This window comes from Antedon mediterranea, chromosome 11 (assembly GCF_964355755.1).
Source record: "Antedon mediterranea chromosome 11, ecAntMedi1.1, whole genome shotgun sequence".
Taxonomy (NCBI): domain Eukaryota; kingdom Metazoa; phylum Echinodermata; class Crinoidea; order Comatulida; family Antedonidae; genus Antedon; species Antedon mediterranea.
The window spans coordinates 13385175-13403559 of NC_092680.1; the positions used below are offsets into that span (position 1 = coordinate 13385175).

General features: G+C 32.0%; 2 long non-coding RNA genes across 5 annotated transcripts; one reads left to right on the plus strand and one right to left on the minus strand.

Moving 5' to 3' along the window:
- Positions 1 to 9227: 9227 nt before the first annotated feature.
- On the minus strand, positions 9228 to 10663 carry LOC140062563 (uncharacterized). Its single transcript, XR_011847504.1, has 3 exons — positions 10326 to 10663; positions 10078 to 10193; positions 9228 to 9361 (listed from the first exon to the last, which is right to left on the minus strand). It is a non-coding gene; the product is annotated as an uncharacterized lncRNA (long non-coding RNA).
- Positions 10664 to 12368: 1705 nt separating this feature from the next.
- On the plus strand, positions 12369 to 15352 carry LOC140062562 (uncharacterized). Of its 4 annotated transcripts, none has more exons than XR_011847500.1 (3): positions 12369 to 12944; positions 13767 to 13907; positions 14457 to 15352. It is a non-coding gene; the product is annotated as an uncharacterized lncRNA (long non-coding RNA). The 4 variants fall into 4 exon arrangements; XR_011847503.1 differs by having other exon boundaries at positions 12369 to 12545; XR_011847501.1 differs by lacking the exon at positions 12369 to 12944 and adding an exon at positions 12964 to 13112.
- Positions 15353 to 18385: the final 3033 nt, after the last annotated feature.

The window sequence follows — 18385 nt, forward strand, 5'->3', positions numbered from 1 at the left end:
TCGAACATATCTGCATAGGGCATAGGCAGAAAATGAAGAATGTTGTCTATACATAACAATTAATATGCTTTCTCTTTTAATTCAAATTGTATAGAAATTCTCAAAAACATACCATATTGAAAAAAGTAATTAATTCCATACCTTTAATGCTCAGGCCTATAACTTATCTCATAACGATCGCTATGCTTGTCTGAAGTTTGAACTGTACTGCTGTAAGCTTGCTAATATAACCTCCCTGCAAAATGCTCTGTTGTGCCATCCACTTTTGAAGACGCATGAATGACATTGTAGAGAGGTCAAGCTAGTGTGCAGAGGAAGTCAAGCTATCAATTTAGTCTATTTATTTTACTTTAAAAAAAAGGATTTTCTAATTACATCTTATACCAGTTAGATGCTGAATATTTGGAGATTCTAGATATCTGCTTTGGGTTTTTAAGGTGATTATTTAAAGATTTTAAACTTGTCCTACATCTTTTTCTAGGCCCCAATTGTTGTTTTCCGAGCCTTACAAAGCACTCCTATCAAGTCTATTGTTGACAATGGATGACTCAGCTTCAAGCCTAGCTTTTAGTTACAATGTGAATTTCAGCCATCATTTTATGGTTTTACTGAAGAGGACATTCAATTACAAAAGGAAAATTTATATGCCAAGGTTACACGGGTCTGTAAATTACTTGAAGCCTCACGCTCTTCTTTTGTAACATCCACACCTGTAACTACTGATGCACATAGACGGGTTGTAAATAATGAACTTACAAGTCATGAAGACTACTCAACACAAACCAAGAGTATGATGGTTAATGCCAGTATTCAGACTCCCCGAGAGTGGGAACAGTCACCTGCACTAAAAGATAAAATAAAGAGCCTAGAAAACAAAATAAGTGACTTGTGGAAGCTAGTTACCGAACTTAAGAGTGTACAGGGCAACTTTGTACAACTCACATCAGCCTTCAATGAACTTTGTAAACGGAATGCTTGTCTTGAATCTAAAATCAAAAGTCTACAGCAAGACATATTAGATAAGGAAGAATTTGTCAAACCACAACATACTGCCAGCAAAAATGATGCTGCATTACCGCCTAAAGTTTTTAAGCTTACAAACCCTTTTACAATATTGCATTGTGAAGAAACGGGATGTGATGTCCCATCAAATGTAGAAGCTCATTGTCATACTGGAAATCATGATGCTTATTGCCAAAATCAAGAAATCACTGAAAAGCAATGTCGGGCTATCCCAAGAAATCAATCTGATGCAACCCAACCATCAAACTTAAAGATGACAGCAAATCATGAAACAATATCACCACTTAAGTCGAATCTTCTAATTGGCGATTCCATGTTAAAGCATGTGAAACACAGAGGTCTGCTAAACACAAGTGTAACAACCCTGCGTGGTGCTACAGTTGAACATGCTGCTCGTACCCTTGAGAGTATGAACCTCAGTTCAGTTTCAAACGTTATTGTTCATGCCGGAACAAATGACTGTGGTGGTATGGATTTTAACATGGATAAACTTGAGAAAGATTACAAAAAGCTAGTATGATCTGCAAAAAAGGATACCTGGAAAAATCTACGTGTCAGGAATTTGCCAACGATTAGACGACCCTCAACTTAATATCAAAGTACTCCAGACGAACGAACGACTACATATGCAAATTCCTTTAATGATATTAAATCTGCCAATTGGGATCAAATTAAAAGTGTTTCTGATGTTAACACTGCTTGGTCAGTTTGGAAATGTTTATTCGAGAACATCTGTAACACCAATGCTCCCCTTAAAACAAAGAGAATAAAAGGCTCACTTCCTGAATGTATTAGTAGTGATTACATAAGACTAACAAAATATCGAGATTATCATTATAACAAAGCCCACAAGACTAATAGTGCCCAAGATTGGAAACAAGCAAAATCACTGAGAAATAAAGTAAACAATTTAAATATTGAGCTAAAAAGGAAATACTGCACAAACTTAATCAGTGAAAATGTTAAAAACCCCAAGAAACGTTGGAGTACAATTCATAAATTAATTCCAAAGAATATTGTAAATGTTGGTAAAGTCTCAAATTCTTCATGTGATAAAGATATAGCAAATAAATTAAATTAATTTAATTTTCAAACAATTCTTTAAACACTACTACTAACAACACTAATGTAAATGTAAATATTGAAAACCAATTTAAATTTGATTTTATATCACCACAGTATGTGTTTGATGAATTTTGTAAACTTTCTGGTAACAAAGCCACTGGTATAGATGGCTTAGAATTGTAAATTGGTAAAATTGGCCGCACCAGTGATTTGTGATACAATTGCTTATATCTGTAATTTATCTTTATTTTCTGAATGGAAGAAAGCAAAAGTAACTCCAGTTTTCAAAGATGGTGATAAAAACGACCCAAGCAATTATAGACCAATCTCTGTGCTGCCAATTATTTCCAAAATAATTGAACGAACAGTTCATAATCAACTGTATAACTTTTTAACTGCTAATAATATTATTAATGCATCTCAATCAGGGTTTAGAAAAAACCATGGTTTTTTCCTATTTACAGTTTTAACAGAACGGTTAACAAAAGGTGCATGTGTATTACAAAAATCATTAAAAGTCAAATAAAAATTATCATGAGCAACATTTACTTGCTTGAATAGACATTTTCCCATTCTAGATTAGACAAATCATGCAAAATATTTTCTGAACTAAAGTGACTAAAATCACGAAATGAAATAAATTGATTGGGGACATTTAAGTTGTAATGCTCAAATATGACATATGTTGGGAGGTGATCGGCGATATCACAAATTAAAGTACCACTGTGAACAGAAAAGTCATCGATATTTGTATAAATATGATCTATTAATGTTTTTGAGTGATCGGTATATCTAGATTGGGTAGAGAGAATTTGGTTTATATTAAGGCAATTAAGGCTTGAAATAAACGTTTGACAATCATTGTCTAATGGTTTTAAAAGGTCAAAGTTAAAATCTCCAATAAGAATGCAGCGTTTTTTATCAACATTTTTAGTGAATACAAAACATCTAGTAAACTATTACAAAATTCAGAAACATTCGTATTGCATCGTCTGTAAATGATACCAATTGTAATATTAGTGTGGTTATCAGACACATCTAGCCATAGAGTTTCACAATGGATAACACTATGGTCAAGGACATTATAATTAAGTGATGAATGAATATAAGCAGCAACCCCACCACTCCTGCCAATTTCTCGACATCTATATTCAAATGAGTATGAATCCTTAGTATAAAGATCAGGATTTTCAATACCCCATATTTCAGATAATGCAATAACTTTTAGGTCACCCAATAAATCATAAACATGATTAAATTCCTCAAAGTTTGTATTCATTGACCGAACGTTAGTATGTAACACAGAGAAGGATTTTGAAAGTATACTATTATATTTATCGTGGAATTCAGCAGGAGTAACGTTTTGGCTGTTTTCAACGCCAAGATTTAATGAGTCCTCTTCAGCAAAATAAAATTCATTCATATGACATTAATATCAGTGATCAGTGGCTGTGATGTACTAATACACCGGGGTAACCCCTACTCGTCTCGAAAGATGTACTAGGTTCTTTAAAGTGCACACGAGCTAGTTGAGTACACTGGACCTACGGTTTATAGTCCTTATCCAAGAAGACTCGTTCTACCACCAGAACCATGGAGTGAGTGAGCCTCGAACTCTTGCCGATGTTATGGCTACGTAATTACGTACATTGAACATCAAAAAGACAAAACTTATGATTTTTGGGACAAACCACATTCTTCCTAAATTTAAAGATATTTCAATATCTTATAATGGAGATATTATTGAACGAGTTGACTGTTAAATATCTTGGGGTCACATTTGATTTTGATTAAAAAATTAATAAAATTTTAAAAAAATAAACAAAAATTATTCAGGTTAATAAAGGAACATAACAGTACAAAATTTTGGAAAAACCTTAAAACCAAACGACAACAAAACGTGACAAACAGTACACTTAAAAAATGGCATGATTACTTCAAAACTATATTCCAAAATCAAACAAATAATATACAAGAAATCAATATAGAAGACGATAACGATAGCAATTGCGAACATAACGATTGTTACAATGAAGAAATCAGCTGGGAAGAGGTAATTTATGCAATTAAAGCACAGAAAAGAGGTAAAGCTCCAGGTATTGATGGATTCCCAATTGAATTTTTTGCTTGTATGCCAAATGCTGCTATTAGCGCAATTACGAAAATTTTTAATAGTATTTTTACCTCTGGAAAATTTCCCCAACAATGGGCAACAAGCATTATTATTCCTATATTTTAAAAGGGCAAAAGAGATCAACCAGCAAATTATAGAGGCGTATCCTTAATATCCACTTTAGGCAAGGTGTTTTTATACATTATAAGCAATAGATTAAGCAAATGGACAGAAGAAAATGAAATATTACATCAAGAACAGGGAGGGTTTAGAAAAGATTGTCGTACTATTGATAAAATATTTATTTTAGACACAATTGTTAACAAATATCTCTCAAAAAAACGAGGAACTGTGTACATGGCGTTTATAGATTAAAAAACGCGCTTTCGATTCTATTAGACACGATTTTCTTATAAGTAAACTAAGAAAATCTGGTATAAAAGGTAAAATAATCAAAGTTATAAAAACAATGTATAGTAAACTAAAAGGGCATGTAAAGGTTGGCAACAAAATTGGAGAATCCTTTAAATGTTAAGTAGGAATACAACAAGGGTCACCTTTATCTTCATTGTTATTTAATATTTTTATTAATGATATAACTGAGTTATTACATACTGCTGAAAATCGAAACAAAATAAAAATTGATAACATAAATATTAATCACCTCTGTATGCAGATGATCTAGTTTTAATCAGTGATACAGTGTACTCATTACAAGATCTTTTAAATAAACTAGCATATTATTGTAATAGGTGGGGATTGGTAGTTAACATTGACAAAAGTAAAATAATAGTATTTTTTAAAAATGGAAAACTTAAGAACTACGAAAAGTGGAATTATCTTGGTAAAGAAATTGAAATAGTAAAATCTCTTAAATATCTTGGAGTCACTTTCGATTGTTCAGGAAATTGGGAAAAGGCCAGAGAACAAAATAATACACAGGCTAATAAAGCACTTTTCTCACTCAAAAATATAATATATCAGAAATATGGACATCTACCAGTGAATATTTGGAACTACTTATTTGATGTTAAAATAAACCCAATTATACTGTATGGTAGTGAAATATGGGGAAAACTAAACAACAACAAAATTGATGATATTCAAAATAATTTCTGTAGATATGTTTTAGGGGTCGGGAAATCAGCCACAAATGTTTCAATTAGAGGAGAATGTGGACGATTCTCTTTATCAATCGAAAGTGTACTCAATGTTATCCGTTATTGGGTAAGACTAGTAAATATGAACGAGGACAAATATGCGAAGAAATGTTATAAATCTCAACTTCATAAAGCGCAAAATAATAGTAATTGTTGGGTAAGCGATGTAAAACATATGTTATGCTCTATGGTCATGGAAACATATGGTTTTCACAAAATAATGTCCTTGATAAATTTTATATAATTAATAAAATAAAAGAAAGGCTAACCGATATGGAACGCCAATTCTTTCTTGAAAGCATAAATATTTCTTCAAAATTAAGATACTATAAAATGTTCAAAAACAATTTCGGAGTAGATGGATACTTACTACAGACCCTTGATACTAGATATAAGCGAGCTTTAAGTCAACTAAGACTGGGCACACTTCAACTAGAGGTAGAAAAGGGAAGATGGAAAAGAATAGAGCGCAGCAATAGGTTACGTAAAATATGTAATATAAATGAAGTTGAAGATGAATATCATTTTGTTACAGTTTGCTCTCGTTACAAGGAAATCAGAAGAAAATTTATACCTTCTTTAATTTTTGAAAATCCAAATACTTTTAAATTCTGCCGTTTAATGTCATCACAGGATCCAATAATTATTGATAATCTATCTAAATATATTTATCATGCTTATAAGTTAAGATATATGTTTTGCTTAGAGAACGAAATTAATTAATTCATTTATCTTGTGACCATAAATTGCTTTATTTTTCAATGTAATTATTATTTTGTTAATTACTAGGGGCCAGAGGCCTAAAGTAAATAAAGTCAGGCGATAAGCCTGAATGAATGAATGATCCGCAATTAAATTGGAATGATCACATAAGCAAGGTATCCTCAAATGTTTCAAAACGTATTGGTGTCATCCGGCGTGTAAAATGTTTTCTTCTGTCATATGCTTAAAATGTTTGCTAACGCTCTTGTTTTTCCCCTTTTTTTATTATTGTTGTTGTGTATGGTCTAATTGTAATCTTCAAAATATTAATTGTTTACAAGTACTCATGAATAGATTAGGTAGAATTTTGCTTTCTGATGATATTAAGAACTCAATTGATTTTATTTTAAATAACCTTGGCTGGAACAGACTAAATGTACTCTGGAAAGTGTTTAAAAGGGTGTGCTCCTCCATATTTGAGCCTCAAAATTAACTTTTAATAACACTACCCATTCTAAAGGCACACGAAGCCAAAGCCATAACAATTTAGTTGTCCCCACCTGGAACATTTGTCAAGGCAAAAAAACCTTTACTTATCATTCATCTAAAAGCTGGAATGAACTTCCAAATGAATTAAAAATTAACTTTAAAGATTTTTCAATAACTTCATTCCAAAATACAATTAGTACTCAACATTTTTAACTGAATTTTTTGTTTTCTAAAATTGATTGCTATTTTTAATGTATATATTTCAATTACTCTTTGTTTTTATTTTATTATGTTTGTTATATTTTCAATTACTGTACCACTTTGGAAATCGGTGCACTAGTACTGAAAGTGCCTGCAGAATAAAGAAAGAATAAATAAATAATAAATAAATAAATGTGCGCGCGCTGCTGGATCAATTCTTGCTATAAAGGTTTCGTGAAAAATTGAAGTACTGTCTCGAGTGCGTACTTATAAAAGCACACGCATACCCAGGTTCCTTCTGATGATTCAGCTGTTTGTGTGTTATAATATTATAGGAATAAATATATGTGTACTGTCGTCATTTCTGTGTATGTGTCTACTTTGTCACCCGTAGCTTTAGTAGGTACAACCTCAATAATATTTTCAGTGTCGGTAACATCCTCAGGGACAACTTCAGCTGTAAATTTTCTAGGTAACGGTATCGTAGGATACATTAAGTAAATATATTATATAAACGAATACTACACCGATAGGTAATGAAACATAATAATGTTCACAAATTAAACTACGAAAAGTCATAGCATGCTACATGTATATCATAATAGACAAAAACTTATTCTAGTCATATTCATTCAGCACCTGTGATTACTTCTGTTTCTGTTTCTTCACCAACTTTAGCTTCTGTTTGGGTTGTTTCTTCAGTTTCTTTTCCTGGATCGTCAGTAGTTTCTGTGTCTACTGTGCCAACCGTTAATGTTTCTCCTTCAGTAGTTGTAGGACTCTCTGTTTTATCTGTTTCCTCTTTGTTTTTCTCTTCTTCTGTAGGCTCAATTACAACAACATCTCCCATATCTGCTCCATCTGTTGTTACTTCTGTTTCTGTTTCTTCACCAACCTCAGCTTCTCTTCGGTTGTGTCTTCAGTTTCTTTTCCAGGATCGTCAGTAGTTTCCGTGTCTACTGTGTCAACCGTTAATCTCTCTTCTCCAGTAGTCGTAGGACTCCCTGTTTAATCTGTTTCATCTTTATCTCTTCATCAGTAGACTCAAGCACAACATCTTCCGTATCTGTCCCACCTGTTGTTACATCTGCTTCTGTTTCTTCACCAACTCCACCTTCTCTTTCGGTTGTTTCCTCAGTTTCAGGATCGTCAGTAGTTTCTGTGTCTACTGTTTCATCCGTTAATGTTTCTAATTCAGTAGTTGTAAGACTGTCTGTTTCATCTGTTTCCTCTTTGTCTTTCTCTTCATCAGTAGGATCAATCACAACAACATCTCCCGTATCTCTGTCCCATCTGTTGTTACTTCTGTTTCTGTTTCTTCACCAACCTCAGCTTCTCTTTCGGTTGTGTCTTCAGTTTCTTTTCCAGGATCGTCAGTAGTTTCTGTGTCTACTGTGTCATCCGTTAATGTTTCTCCTTCAGTAGTTGTAGGACTCTCTGTTTCATCTGTTTCCTCTTTGTCTTTCTCTTCATCCGTAGGCTCAATCACAACATCTCCAGTATCTGTCCCATCTGTTGTTACTTCTGTTTCTGTTTCTTTACCAACCTCAGCTTCTCTTCGGTTGTGTCTTCAGTTTCTTTTCCAGGATCGTCAGTAGTTTCCGTGTCTACTGTGTCAACCATTAATCTCTCTTCTCCAGTAGTCGTAGGACTCCCTGTTTAATATGTTTCATCTTTATCTCTTCATCAGTAGACTCAATTACAACATCTTCCGTATCTGTCCCACCTGTTGTTACATCTGCTTCTGTTTCTTCACCAACTTCACCTTCTCTTTCGGTTGTTTCTTCAGTTTCAGGATCGTCAGTAGTTTCTGTGTCTACTGTGTCATCCGTTAATGTTTCTAATTCAGTAGTTGTAAGACTGTCTGTTTCATCTGTTTCCTCTTTGTCTTTCTCTTCATCAGTAGGATCAATCACAACAACATCTCCCGTATCTCTGTCCCATCTGTTGTTACTTCTGTTTCTGTTTCTTCACCAACCTCAGCTTCTCTTTCGGTTGTGTCTTCAGTTTCTTTTCCAGGATCGTCAGTAGTTTCTGTGTTTACTGTGTCAACCGTTGTTTCTTCTTCCGTAGTTTCATCTTTGTCTTCTTCAATTGCAACAACTCTCGTCTCATCTGTTGGCATTTCTGTGTATGTGTCTACTTTGCCACCCGTAGCTTCAGTAGGTACAACCTCAATAATATTTTCAGTTTCGGTAACATCCTCAGGGACAACTTCAGCTGTACATTCTCTAGGTAATGGTATCGTAGGATCTACTATTTAATAGAGTTACATATTGTTTATACATTGCTTTATCTTGTATTTATGGAATGGAATTTTAACAACGTATTATTAACTTTAAATTTAATCACTTTAAAAAGATATTTTTTTAACGACTTTGACAAAATTCCTTTTTAAAATGTTAATGATGTAGGAAGGATTAAGACCTTGTTTGAAAGAGTGAATATTCCTTTTCCATAGGCTACAATACATTAAATGCTCTTGTAATTGTATTATAGCTGAGCCATATTTCAAATATTATTTTCGAATAATGAATGCTTTCCTGAAAATTTGCGTTAGCCACAAAGTAACAATTCTTTCCATAACTGTAGGTTTGAGCCGGACATTCTGTGAAATAAATAACACAAATAATGTTTCAATATATAATAATGTTCCCATGTTATTGTTTAATATAAATGTGTATTTTTTTTTTATCACGACAGGGTTAGCAAATATAAATTGCTCAAATACTCTGTCTTTAATGGAGGAAAGTTCTTAGGTTAGAAAAGTTTATTTCACCGTTTTTGTCATTACCAAACCTTGAAACAGCAATGTAATGTAACAATCTCAATTATAGCACCAAACTCTTAAAAAAGTTAACCTACTCTATAACCTAAATACTCGTGGGGGCCAATTTGAAATCCAAGATGGCGACCAAAAAGGTCGGGGAAAATAGGTCCCCAGTGGCAATGAATTCCACTAGTCCTAAGGATTCCAAAACTGCCAAGAACTCAACTTTAGCATTAAAATCTTACGGAATTAGGTTCCCCACTATTAGCTAAAAAGGAAACCAGCCAAGTTGTTACGCCGAGTACAAAAATTGAAAAATATTGAAAATATACAGATGACAGTCTCATGTATCTCTGGATACAGAGAAGTATGAAGACAAGGCTAGCAATCTGTTCCTACCAACTAAGTACTACTTCATAATAAGTATATAATATGTTCATATAATTCTCAAAATGTACTGACATTGCAATACAAATAATATGTCAAACAACAATAACAATTATGTTAACAATAGTTTATCTAAAGTTTAACTTTAAAGTCGAACAAAAACATACCCTAAGTCCAATGATGTATTTACCAGGAATTGGTTTCTTGGCTTTGCGTAATGGTGCTAGGGTAGCACTGGCGACAACCACCAACAAGAGAAGACAAAATACACGAATGATGTATTCTAGAACAAAAACGAACATTAAAAAAAAATGGTACAATCAACAAAACAATATGCAATGAACTTAAACTTGAAATAATACTAAATTAATACTATTACGAAAGAACCAATAACTGATCCTGCTGTTTGGCCTACCTGATCAAATCTTGTCCAATAATGTGATTGAGAATGATGGTCCAACGAGCTGTTGTCCTTTAAATACTTCATTCCGTCCAGAGGCGTGGTAAATGATAATAATATAGCATATGGCAGCTATATTTTGATGATAAAATACATAAATGCATACATTATATACGTTTTTGATGGCGGCCATCTTGGAATTCAATGTGTTTGCCATATGCTATTATTATAAATTGTACCATTGAACTGATTTATCATAATATTGTAAGATTTGTCACACACATTACGTTCGTTAGTGGTTTAAAATAGGAGCTACTATCAGTTTTGAATAAAAAATGGGGGCCATTTTGAAATACAAGATGGCGGCCAAAATAGGGATGGAAAAAATAGTCCCCCAGTTGTAATGAATTCTATTAGTCCTTAGGACTCCAAAACTGCCAAGAACTCAACTTAAGCATTAAAATCTCATGGAATTACTTTAAGAAAAATCTGCATATCAGGCAAACTGTTAATATCCGGTTTCGAATTTCGATTTTGGCGACTTTTCCATCTTTATCGTTTTGATTTTTTTTTTTTTTTGTGCCTGTGATGAGTATATGTTTAATATAAATATATATTGAATTGAATAGATATACAAATATTTTAATATTGATGTATAAAGTTATTTTAAGTCTTTTTATTAGTATAGATATATACTTTAAAAAAAAAGTCTTACGTCCGGGTATGAAGCGTCTTGCATACACAGAGAGCCAAAATACTATTTTGGACTTGCACAGTGTATGGACTCTAACCTTACGGTTTTAATAAATTTTTCCCGTCCCTATTTTGGACGCCATCCTGGATTTCAAAATGGCCTCAATTGTTTACTCAAAACTGGTAGTAGCTCCTATTTTAAACCACGTACGAACGTAATGTGTGCGACACATCTTACAATATTCTATCAGTACCTGATGATGACCTATGGTCGAAAGTACTAGTACAATGAATATTTTATTTTGAGGCAGAAACAAGAATTTTTTTGTTGGATTATGTAACGAGTTTGATAATGATTAATTTTGATTTTTGATGATCCATATATGGAGATATTGGAAAGAATGACAAGCATTTTGTAACAAATATTTAGTTTAACCTTTAAGTCGTTAATCTCAAGCATTAATTAATTGATATAAAAGAACAAGAGATTTTCTTAGTACTTTAAATTGTATTTTTTTCCATTGATTACAAAAGTCGAATTTGTCGACCGATTGAAATCGTAATTACCTGTGAATATAAATCAACCTTTTTTTTAAACTTTAAACGTCTCTAAATGCAATTTTAAGCTACTTTTATGTTATTATGTGAAAATCTTTTATCGAAATACTCAAAGTGGTCTAAAACGTCTCCAAATTCGATTTTAACCTTTTATAAGCACTTTGATGTTCGTGAAAACCTATCGTCAAAATGCTCAACGTGATCTAAAACGTCTTCAAATGCGATTTTAAGCTATTCTAAGCACTCTGATGTTTTTATATGAAAAACTTTCATTGAAATGCTCAAAATTCATTCCCAAATGCGATTTTAATCTAATCTATGTAGCCTACTTTTTTTGTTTTTATGTTAAAAAGTTTTATCGAAATGCTCAAAGTGGTCTAAATTATCTCCAAATTATCAAAATTCGCAGCCCCCTTTGTTGTTTTAATGTGCAAAAAACTTTTATCGAAATTCTAAACATTTTTCTAAAATTTGCGGCTGCTATTCTAAGCACCTTGATGTTTGTATATTGTGTTGCGTACCACCACGTATCATGTTCCGAATATGAGCACTGTTTCTACAATTTGACAGTATGAACAGTTTAGAACAATTGATTTACATACACACAATATTATTTTAAAAACCGTTGCGTAATAAAGTTGGAATTTATTCTGACTAGTTAAACCATCTTTAGTTCTATAAATTACCAATTCATATTTTAACATTCAAATGTCCGACTGATTGACAGAGTCTCATGTACGTTCTCACTTTCTAATGCGCACCCTAGATTAATATTCACACAGCAGAATTCACCCGATTCTGCTACTGTCCACATGTGCTATCTGTAAAACTATAGCAAGTTATACACGTTGTTGTCTGCTATAAATGCTGTACTTTTAACACACGGTACACTGTCTGTAGCACAGTGTCTGTTGACAATTTACAATGATGTACTGTACAACCATAGATAGGCAGGTTTTCGTACTGCCATGCAAGAATGGATAGGTGTTTTCCGCCGCTTTTAGGCCTTCTTGTCAATTATTGTTATTATTATACGAATTACGTAATTAGTTTAGTAGCTCATCTACCTTTTTAGCAGGGCATAATGAATATTGTAGCTAGGCTAGGTCTAGCGGGAAATCAACCAATTATTTGGTTGGATACGAGTTTAGGGTAGGAAGTTAAGTACGAGTTGGCATGGGTACGAGTCGACCAGGGGTGAATCGACCAGGGTACACCCGGCCGCCCTACTAGAGCATAGGCTACAGGCCTGCAGGAATGGGAAATCTGTCCTAGCTATAGGCATAGGCCTACATTGGGACGCCCAAAAAAGCCATCCCATGAGCATAAAAAGGCCTCGTAGAGCCAGACGTGTTAGCCTATACTACACAGTACTAACTACTAGTACGTCTACCATTTATTATAGTTCCATGGTACTATACTACGGATCACTACTATCTAGGCCTAGCTAGTATGCTAGAGTTCCAGTAATTTCGGTCGCGTTTTCGGCCTACTTATCAGGAGGGCATGTGAGAGGTGAGGTAGGTTAGCCCAGCTAGGCTAAACTAACCTGTAAGTAGTATTCTAGCATGGGAACGAGTTGACACAGTGGTACGGGTTGACCCTTATCATTTTCTAGGGTGCTGGTCAACCTACCCATGCCAACTCATACCCAATTTGGCTAACCCGTACTCAAATAATTGGTCAAATCGTACCAACTTTGGCTAACCTGTACCAAAACTTTTAATAGCATTAAACATGGATACTGGTCAGCCCATGAAGAGTACGAGCCAGCCCTTGATGATTGCTAGAGTGCGAGCCAACATTTTGGGTACGAATATACCAAAATTTGGTTACCAGTTGGAATTGCGGGTTGACCTGTATTCTTCTAGCTAATCTTACTAGGCCTCGAGTAGGTCTACGCTAAATTCCGGCTACAATAATGGTCTATTCTGTTTATAGCTTTATTGATACTGGGTTCAAATCTGGGTTGGGACGGCTTTTTCTCATTCAAAAACAGATTTCCTTATAATAATAAAATAATATCGGCCTATGAATTTAACTTAATATTGTATTGTTTACATAATATTAGTAATTCCCATTGCATTTATTATTATTATTATTATATATTTTACGGTTACCCCTTAATTATAGTAACTATAGTATAACTTCCTTGTTATATTTTACAATATTGTCTTCATAATTCAGCAATTTTTTTTTTCACAGCACAAATTATCATACTGAATCATCACACACCAAGTCTCATGAAATCTCTACTGTATTTCTGCAAGCTAATGCAGCTACATGGTATTGCCTTGAGGCTAAATTACACTGTATACTGGCACTACCATCATTCCTAGCCCACACGTAAGTACAGTCGTGTACTACTGATTCCATCCTGTGGTCAAGGCTTATTTGCTCTTATGCTTATTTCCTCTTACATACAGAGTATGTATGGCTTCTAATTTGCTTTTATACCGGTTAATTTAAAAATCATTTATGCCTATTGGTGCATAAAGATCAAATTTAGACTGTAAATACTGGAATAATCACCCAAAATTTATTTCACAGCTAGAAAAAAGCATACAGAGTTTTTTGTTGTTTGTTTTATTCATAACTGTTGAATTGCATCCCAATACATGGTACCTATTGGTATTATATCTATAAATATAAAGTACTCTCTTATAAATAGATGTATTTCTCCAAACTACTCCAACTATAGTATACTAATAATATATGTACTATTAGCATACTACTGTACACTTTGTAGACAAGAAATAAGTTGTATCCACCTAGAGGACTTATGTTAGTACTGTACAGTCGATCGTCCTCTCACTGGCCTGGTCAACATAATCTACGCCTAGATTATTACAGTAATTAAAAAGTACATTATTAAGAGATTTTTTTTTTTTGCAGAAATCAAAGTTATGTGTATAGAAAGCAGTACTCGTATTAAAAACTAAGCAGGTTGTACTGAACGCAAACTGGCAGGATATTTTGAATATTTTTTGTTCATTTTCCACGAACTGGAGACAAAGACATATTACGACCCTTTTATTAAAATTTATTTGGATAGACCTCCATGTAAATTCATTAAAGGCTATATGATTGTTTTATATTTTAATAATGTGATAGTAGAAAGCCATTGTGCATAATGAGGACTATGAATCTAATATTTACTTGCATTCTCATCTTTTTAACATTTTATTTATAATGCTGGTAATGAATTTACTATTGAAAAGGTCATGTTTCCACTTATCTCAAATGTTGGCACCCGGCCCACCTCTAACCTTGGTAGAACTGACTGTGTTCTACCTTTCTACATGAGTACATATAGTAGTGTTTCCACCATACTACTTCAACCTGGTAATTGAATAAATTTCATTGGGGTAACATTTAAACTAATTATCACCTTTAACATAAAGTATCCTCCTCCTGAAACACGTATTTGTACTGTACTTCATCCATTACTTAATACTAATTTATGTGATTTATGTCTAACTTCAGGAATGATCTGAGGCTAGAAGAACGAATTTCTGTACACATATAAAAAATAAACCAATGTTTTCCTAATAATTTAACCCCTAGGTTGATAACTAACAAAGAAATTATTGAAATTATGTTCTCACAATATATAGGTGTACTGTATCTACAATGCATGCTGCTGTACTTGTTTTTAACCGCATAATGGCATTGAAAACAAGAATGTTTTATAATTATTATAGGTTATTTCTAAATATTAAAGGTCTGAAACAGAAACTAAATGTTACCAAACTATGTTTTTGAAAATCTCTATGATATAATATAATAATATGAACATAATATTAAATTATATTGATAATCATCATGTCCTTATAAATTCATTTATATTTCTTTTGTGTAATATAGTTCATATAATATGTATTAAATAAATTGGTAAGGCCCTATATTGTTTATATTTAAGGAAAGTTTATATACACTATTATTTTATGCCTACAGTACCAATATAGTATTAATTGTTTATGTAACTATTTTGTCTAATTGCATTGATTTTTTGTATAGGCCAATGGCATTAATGTTTTTCTCAAAGCAAATTAGCCTAATAATGCCATATTTAGACACATAATTCTTTGATTTCTGATATTGTACTTGTGTATGCATTACTAAAATAGTAGTTATTTTATTTCATTTATAATGTATGTATAAACATTTATTCAGTTTTTTTTTTACCTTTTAAGTTTAAAAAATATTAAAATACCTATCAACCTTTCTGTTATTGTTACTATTATAATATTTTTTGCAGAAGATTGATTTCAATAAAAAAATTTAAAACATTTAATTTGACTTATACTGTACTATGTTAGTTCAGGAGATGAAGTGTGTGTTGGTAGAATCTGGTGTGTTTGAGGTTGGTGATGTGAGGTGTATTTTTGTGACTTTAAGACCTAAATTAGATGTTTTCTGAAGAAAAGAAGCGAATAGGCTTCCCAATAAAATAGTGTATATTAAAGTACATTGAATGAATTCGAGCGGAAAAATAACACACATAAAAAAACATTCATTTCCTTGTCGAAAAGCGCCCTCTCTAGTTTTCTATTAATTTATTAATAATTATTATTAATTAATGAGTAATATAAACATATTTTTAACATTTGATGATGGAAGCTGATACTACTCCAAACAAAGTTTCATACCTCCAAATTTCATCAACGTATTCAAAGCACTTCAATAAATATCACATTGAACATTAAAAATTAGGGTTATGGATAGAATTTTGCTTAAAACATATACAAAAAACATCGATAAAAATATTTTTCGTATTCAAAAACATTTGATACTTGGTATAAATGTTCAATATAGGTTGCTCCATCCATATTGCAAAAAAAAAAATGACTATCGAGCCATATTACTGATTTTTTAAATTTACGTTTTTACAAAATGTACACTTATGAAAGACCTTACAATTCCAATGCATTTTTTAAACCTAATAACGATTTTGAAAAAAACAACCAACAAAATACGTTCATGAATGAAATTTTGTTTCTGTGAATAGAGCAACCTATATTGAACATATAAAAGAAGTTTCAAATGTTTTTAAATTCGGAAAGTATTTTTTATCGATGTTTTTTGTATATGTTTTTAAGCAAAATTCTATCCATAACCCTAATTTTTAATGTTCAATGTGATATTTATTGAAGTGCTTTGAATACGTTGACGAAATTGGGAGGTATGACACCTTGTTAGGAGTAGTATCAGCTTCCAGCATTAAATGTTAAAAATAAGTTTATATTACTCATTAATTAATAATAATTATTAATAAATTAATAGAAAACTAGAGAGGGCGCTTTTCGACAAGGAAATGAATGATTTTTTTATGTGTGTTATTTTTCCGCTCGAGTTTATTCAATGTAGTGTAATATAAACTGTTATATACATACTATTTTATTGGGAATTATTTTTGTGTGAATCATCTTGGAGTTGTTTGAAAGCCTATCCACTTACTTCTTTTCTTCAGAAAACATCTAATTTAGGTCTTAAAGTGACAAAAATACACCTCACATCACCAACCTCCAACACACCAGATTCTACCAACACACACTTCATCTCCTGAACTAACATAGTACAGTATAAGTCAAATTAATTGTTTAAATTTTTTTTATTGAAATCAATCTGCCTCAAAAAATATTATAATAGTAACAATAACAGAAAGGTAGATAGGTATTTCAATAATTATTTTTAAACTTAAAAATGTAAAAAAAAACTGATTAAAAGTTTATACATACATTATAAATGAAATAAAATAACTACTCTTTTAGTAATGCATACACAAGTACAGAATATCAGAAATCAATGAATTATGTTTCTAAATATGGCATTTAGGCTAATTTGATTTGAGAAAACATTAATGCCATTGGCCTATACAAAAAATCAATGCAATTAGACAAAATAGTTACATAAACAATTAATACTAATATTGGTAGGCATAAAATAATAGTGTATATAAACTTTCCTTAAATATAAACAGTATAGGGCCTTACCAATTTATTTAATACATAATATATGAACTATATTACACAAAAGAAATATAAATGAATTTATAAGGACATGATGATTATCAAAAATAGTCAATATAATTTAATATTATGTTCATATTATTATATTATATCAATCATAGAGATTTTCAAAAACATAGTTTGGTAACATTTAGTTTCTTTTTCAGACCTTTAATATTTGGAAATAACATAATAATTATAAAACATTCTTTTTTTTAATGCCATTATGCGGTTAAAAACAAGTACAGCAGTATGCATATGTAGATACAGTACACATATATTATTGTGAGAACACAATTTCAATAATTTCTTTGTTAGTTATCAACACCTAGGGGTTAAATTTTTAGGAAAACATTGGTTTATTTTTTATATAAATTATATGTGCAGAAATTCGTTCTTCTAGCCTCAGATCATTCCTGAAGTTAGACATAAATCACCCAAATTAGTATTAAGTAATTAAATGAATAGTAGATGAAGTACAGTACAAATACATGTTTCAGGAGGATACTTTATGTTAAAGGTGATAATTTTACCCCGATGAAATGTATTCAATTACCAGGTTGAAGTATGGTGGAAACACTACTATATGGCAAATTAAATGTACTCATATAGAACACAGTCAGTTCTACCAAGGTTAGAGGTGTGCCACAATTTGAGATAAGTGGACACATGACTTTTTCAATAGTAAATTCATTACCAGCATTATAAATAAAGTTTTAAAAAGATGAGAATGTAAGTAAATATCAGATTCATAGTCCTCATTATACACAATGATTTTCTACTATCACATATTAAAATATAAAACAATCATAT